The following is a 6695-nucleotide window of genomic DNA, read 5'->3' on the forward strand; positions in this document are numbered from 1 at the left end:
AGGCAGCATTATAAGCCCAACCCTGTTTAATATCATGATCAATGATCTTTTTGACCATGTCAACTCTCCTACCCAAACTTCTAAGTTCGCTGATGACGGAGCAATATGGGTAAAGCACAGAGATATTTCACAAATCAGAAAAAAACTCCAGTCAGCCCTGGACGGAGTAGATCAATGGTGCAATAAATGGGGATTCACCCTTTCAAGTGAAAAAACTGTTGGAGTTCTATTCAAACGCCGGGGGAAAGATGCTATTATACCCCGTGTCTCCATAAAAGGCAAACCTATCAAATTCGAAAAATCTGCAATATTTCTTGGGGTGATCCTTGATCAACACCCCACTTGGCGCGAGCATATAGAATATGAGGAAACAGATGTCAAAAAGACCTGAACGTAATACGGGCAATTTCAGGCACATCTTGGGGCACATCGAGGGACACTCAGCTGGACCTCTACAAAGCTCTTATCAGATAAAAAAATGATTATGGTTGTGAGGCTTTTCATTCAGGATCAAGTACTGTCTTGAGGCGCCTAGACAGAATACAATACAAAGCCCTAATGCTGGCCACAGGCGCAGCGACAGGCACCTCACTAGAAGCACTACAAGTAGAAACGGGAGAACTCCCATTGAAACTAAGAAGAGAGCAGGCAATATTATCGTTCTGGGGACGAACATCAAACCCTTTGGTTAAAAAGATATGGCAAGACAAAAACACTCGAGATGAAGCCCTAGCTCGAAAAAAACCCTCACTAAAGCCATCTGGGATATTAGTACGTGAACTCATTCAAAGTCACAATTGCGATGACATTCAGCCTCCAGAAAGTCACTACAAAGGTTTACACCCTCCCTGGACTTTAAAAACTCCCAAAGTTGACAGTGCTTTAACATCAGAAGTTACCAAAAGAGAAAACCCAACCCTACTACGATCAGTAGCTATCACTAAAATTCAAACTACCTGGGACAGCTGGGCTCATATATACACTGATGGATCCAAGAATCCTATTAACAACAGTGCTGGTTAAGGGATCCATATCCACAGCTCCAAACCCCAAGCACATTCAGTTCGCTTGCCGGATGGTCAGTAAGTATTCACGGCTGAATTGGAGGCAATTCATCATGCACTCAAACTCATACCTGAACTCCCGGAAGCAAAGGCAGTCGTCCTATCAGACTCGCTAAGTGCACTTCAGGCCATCAGTCGCAGAAACTCAAACTCCAGGCCAAACACAGTCAACAATATTCTATACGAATATGCAAAACTATCGGACCAAGGGCAACAGGTGGAGCTGTATTGGATCCCCTCTCACATAGATATTCATGGATATGAAAAAGCAGACTCACTGGCGAAGCTAGCTCTAGACAAAGCGGATATACAGCCTATTCCCTTTAGTAAACTAGAGATAAAAAGCAAAATCAAAGCCTCCATAGCAGAAAGATGGCAAGCCCAATGGGACGCAAGTAAGATTGGCAGATGGCTATACAAAATTCAACCCAAGGTCCAACAAGAGCCTAACTCATACTCAAATGAAAGGAAAATTGAAATTGCTATCTCACGCATCAGACTCTGTCACAAAAAGCACTATGACAAGGTTTGTTCATCTTGCAATCAGGCTGAAACCATTGACCACGTGTTACTAGAATGTCAAGACCATGCCCCAGGCCGGGCTAGGTTAAAACAAGAATTGCAGTTAGATCCGCTATCTGTCATAGATCTCCTAAAGCCAAGAGATGCAATAGCGAAGGCCAAACTAACTCTATTTCTGAGAGATGGACAGCTGCTCGAACGTATATAAACAGAGCAGCCAAGGATAAAAATGAAATCATATCAACATAAGAAAATAGGAATCATATCAATGCAAAAACAGAAGTTATGTGAACACACCGAACTCACATTAGATATGTGAACCCTTCTCACACACAGGAGTCCCAAAGAGGGACAGGTCAGCCGAAATTGCCTAGGCAGAAGGCGACCTCTTAAACACCTAATGCAACAACAACAACAAACGAATACGTGCTGCATCTCCGAGCAGCTCGTTCTGTGAAAACACACTTCTCCTGAACCTGACTTGGACCACTCAGTATTATTAAGTGCTCTATATATCAAGCAACTTTTTTCATATAAGCAACCCCTAAAGCCCCCTCTTGGGTTGCACACACCACTTTCGCACCTTTCGGAAACACATTAAATGGCCTGGCCGGGCCCGTGTGCGAAATACGCATCAGTCGTAAAGCGCACGTTAAATCTCCAAAGTAAGTAAGTAAGTAAGTAAGTAAGTAAGTATGATCAGGGTCCATTGGTATCCCTTCAGCAAGTGCGAATCAGGTCAGGTCAGGTCCTGTATCACGCGCTATACAGTCGAACCTCGCTTATCCGGACAATTGCTTTTTCTAAAATGTTGTCCGGATAAACGAGTTTCTGGATATCTGAATACCTTGTTATCTGACCAGAAGTCCTTCCCCTACCTCAATCCTACCGAGGCATATGTGAAACGAATGGCAAAAATATGATTTATGAAGGATCGACCAATTACTAATAAAATACATAATGCTGTACAGACCTACGCAGCATGCTGTGACAGCGCACTGCATTATTGAAACGGCTGAAGAAATGCATATGTAGCCTAGTTTAGACTATGCACTTGTTTTGTGTACAGATACGACGGCGAGGTTGGGGCAACCTGACACACATGAGCATTAATAGCCGTGTTTACCTGTAATAGTTGAGAGCCAAGGTTGAAGTCATTCATGTGTGAAAAATGTTGTCGAGGCATCTGTACATCTTCTTTGTCGAATCGCATTATCAAAGTACATCAAGATGAGACATCATGTACATTCATATATATTAGTTGAGCACGAAACCTTGAAGTATAGCCAGGACATTTCCTCGAAACTATAGGCGGCCATGTAGCTTCAATATCTATATATCAATTATATCACTGAACATAGGTCAAGGTGTATTCAGTAAACACAGATCTGAAGGGCTGTATTTCCTTCATCGAACACACTATGCGTTCATCACAGTTTGTGACGGATTACGTATACGAACGAACTAGCACTTGTTTGGCAGGTAGGTTTTGTTAAGATTTGTTATCTTGTTCTCTCTCTACCCTCTACTTCCTTAATCACAATTTAATCCTAAATAGACTTTCGGGCCTAACACTGTGGCAATTTTAGACCCTCTGTTTCTGTATTTACTTGAGCTCATTTCCCATAAGCTTTACACATCTCATAAGACTAAGTCATCAATGATGTCAAAGCTGTCTGACATGTTTCTTATGAACAGTTTATGAAGCTAAATAATGTCCAAGTGACTTAAGCACAAAACTACGCGAACACTTCTGACATAGATTTTCTTAAGAAAATACAGTAGAAATGCTTCACTTTGAGCTTCTTGTTTTCTTTAAATACAATGTACCGTGACATTATAAAGTGGTATATAGGTAGATATAACACTAATCTATAGATGTAAACATATTTGAAGATACATCTGTGTGTTTAAATGTGATTTTGACCGCCCGGGCCAAGTCGGACCCAACACAAGACAAACACTTCTGATAGAGACTATGTTGAGAATGTAAAGGGAAAAGGGCTTCACTTTGAGCACCTTGTTTTCTTTAAATACAATGTACCGCGGTACATGTAAAGTGGTATATAGGTAGATATTACACTAATCTATAGATGTAAACACATTTGAAGATACATCAGTGTGTTTAAATGTGATTTTGACAGCCCGGGCCAAGTCGGACCTAACACAAGACAAACACTTCTGATAGAGACTATGTAATGGAGAAAACACGACTCAGAGGTTTTGGTAAAGAATGTAAAACCTCGGGAGGAGGGATTTCCCGACTCCCGAGGTTTAACATTCCCTACCAAAACCGAGGAGGAGTGTTTAATCCGGCTTAGAAACCGTTAAAAGTTTAGAATACCTGTAAATTTAATTGTCTCCCATTTAGGTCACTATAACGGGGATTTACTACCTCGCTATTGCCAGGATAAGCGTATAGAAAGAACCCGAACCGTGCACGTGGGATGCATGCGGTAAGAACAAGTGGTTGTCTTTCTCAGTTGAGTTCGAGATGTCGAGCGAGGAGGAAGGCGGAGACCTATTTCTGGAAGTAAGCGAGCAGCAGATTTGCGAACAAACTGGTAAGTTTAGTTCAATGTATAGGACAGTCCTTTACCAATATTGTATAATTATCACTGTTTCGAATATTATCTGTGAATAAAATGAAACGCCCTTAACAAGCGTATAGAAATGGTTGATTTTTACTATAAAAATGTATTTTGATGTAGCCATATTTTCTAAAGTGGCTTAATGCTTTATAGATGTTTAGAACATACGGTTGTATACTTTGTTGTAATTAACTATAACATATTTTTTAGGGCACCAGAGTAGTGCTGCCCGCATCTACAAACACACCAGCGACGATCTAAAGTCCAAGGCTGGAAGGTCTATCCCAAAAAGGGTCTCTCTACTTTACATTAAACTTTCATTAAAGGATGTTACTGGCTGTTGTTTTCTGTTGTCTTTGTGCAGAAGTCCGGGTATGTGCCTTTAAGTAAGACCCTGTGAAATCAGTGTGTATCGGGAATGTATTTTTTTCAGTGGCGAGACCTGGTATGGAGGTCTTACCTTTTTACAAAGACCCTGGGATGAGGATTTACTAAATTTACAAAAACCTCATCCCAGGTTTTTGGTAAAAATGTAAAACCCCTTCCCAGGTTTTACCATTGGCAGAAAACACATCTTTTCATAATGGCGATACCCACATAACAGGTTTCTAAGTTGAGAATGTAGAGGGAAAAGGGCTCACTTTGAGCCCCTTATTGTCTTTAAATACGATGTACCGTGACATAATAAAATGGTATTTAGGTAGGATATAATACTAATCTAAAGATGTGAATCCATTTGATGATACATCTTTGAGGTTTAAGTTGATTTTGACAGCCCAGGCCAAGTCGGACCCAAGACAAGCCAAACACTTCTGATAGAGACTGTTGAGAATGTAGAGTGAAAAGGGCTTCACTTTGAGCACCTTGTTTTCTTTAAGTACAGCGATCTGAGACACTATAAAGTGGTATTTAGGTAGATATTATACTAGTTTATAGATGTGAATCCATTTGATTATACATATGTGAGTTTAAAGTTGATTTTGACAGCCCGGTCCAAGTCGGACCGAACACCTGTGTGACTGTTGAGAGTAGAGGGAGAAGAGGTCTACTTTAACCAACGTGTCTGCTTTAAATACGACGATCAGTGACATTATAAAGTGGTATTTACTTATATATAGAACATTCCTATAAATATAAACACTATGCGCACAGATGGAACGTTGTATCACGAAAGCTAGAAGTATTTGATACGTTTAAAATCTTATTTCGTTTAACGATTGCTCTTTTACATGTTACCAAGATCAGCGACGCTTACACACTGCTCCACTTTCTGATTTTCAAACGATTTACTCCGAATTACTTATTTATGGTGCACTTTTTTGTTTGGTGATTGTTCATTAATGTCATGTGTGTATGTTGCATCAATAATATGTAGGTATGGTCGCCGATAATGAAGTAATTAGCCAGTAACACTTTGGCCCGTCTTGGCCCGGCCCGGCCCGACTTTTAGGCAATGCCTTTATTGGATGGTAAAACCCATGATAGTATACAGAACATTAAATAGTACATAAATATAAAATTATTTTACTAGTATAACATTTGACATTCAGTGACTTACCTCATGGTCAAGACTCATCTTCCTCTGGCTACATGTATATCATGGTTCAGTTCACATGACGACAGAGACATTAGCCTTGTGTATTGTGTGTTGACTCACGACGGTACAGACTGTGAGCGGAGTGCAGTGTGACTGGGCTGTTTGTTACGCCGTTGAAACCACATTCACGACAGTATCGCACTGCGCATTTTGTATGGGGCTTTTTTAGTATGGCGTAAGCAAGATAGTATGTTGTCACTGCGGTAGTAAAGTACATTATCCATTATACTGAATATTGCGGGTTATTATTAACCATATATTCTTCTGTAAACCTTTCCTTGCACCAATATCTTACAGATGCAGGCGGCAGTACCAACTGCTGCACATATCCTGAATATATATATAGTTTATCTGAATATGTGTATATCTGTCAGGTTAAGTGAGTGTGTATGTAGCAAGGTGTGTCAGATTAATGGTTGTAAACGTTACTCACTTTTGACAAGCCCAATGTGCACTTGTTTGTTGCTGACAAACAAGGAACACATGTGTGTTTCTGACAAACTAAGGTACACATGTGTGTTTCTCACAAACTATGCAACACGTGTGTTTCTGACATACCAAGGAACGCATGTGTGTTTCTGACAAACTGTGGAACACATGTGTGTTTCTGACAAACTGTGGAACACATGTGTGTTTCTGACATACCAAGGAATGCATGTGTGTTTCTGACAAACTATGGAGCCCTTGTGTGTTGCTGACAAACTATGGAACACGTGTGTTTTTGACAAACTGTGGAACACATGTGTGTTTCTGACATACCAAGGAACGCATGTGTGTTTCTGAAATACCAGGGGAGACGTGTGTTTCTGACAAAATATGGAACATATGTGTGTTTCTGACAAACTGTGGAACACATTTGTTTTTCTGACAAACTGTGGAACACATGTGTGTTTCTGACATACCAAGGAACGCATGTGTGTT

General features: G+C 40.4%; 1 protein-coding gene across 2 annotated transcripts in view; it reads right to left on the reverse strand.

The window, feature by feature from the left end:
• Positions 1-5862, reverse strand: part of LOC139456233 (uncharacterized) — a 34416-nt gene extending 28554 nt beyond the window's left edge. For both annotated transcript variants that reach the window (XM_071237839.1, XM_071237838.1), the window contains exon 1: positions 5736-5862. The gene's annotated coding sequence lies outside the window, so the exon portion shown is untranslated. The remainder of the gene's footprint in view (positions 1-5735) is intronic.
• Positions 5863-6695: the final 833 nt, after the last annotated feature.

This window comes from Haliotis cracherodii, unplaced genomic scaffold (genome assembly GCF_022045235.1).
Source record: "Haliotis cracherodii isolate W230 unplaced genomic scaffold, xgHalCrac1.p SCAF_11, whole genome shotgun sequence".
NCBI classification, from domain to species: domain Eukaryota; kingdom Metazoa; phylum Mollusca; class Gastropoda; order Lepetellida; family Haliotidae; genus Haliotis; species Haliotis cracherodii.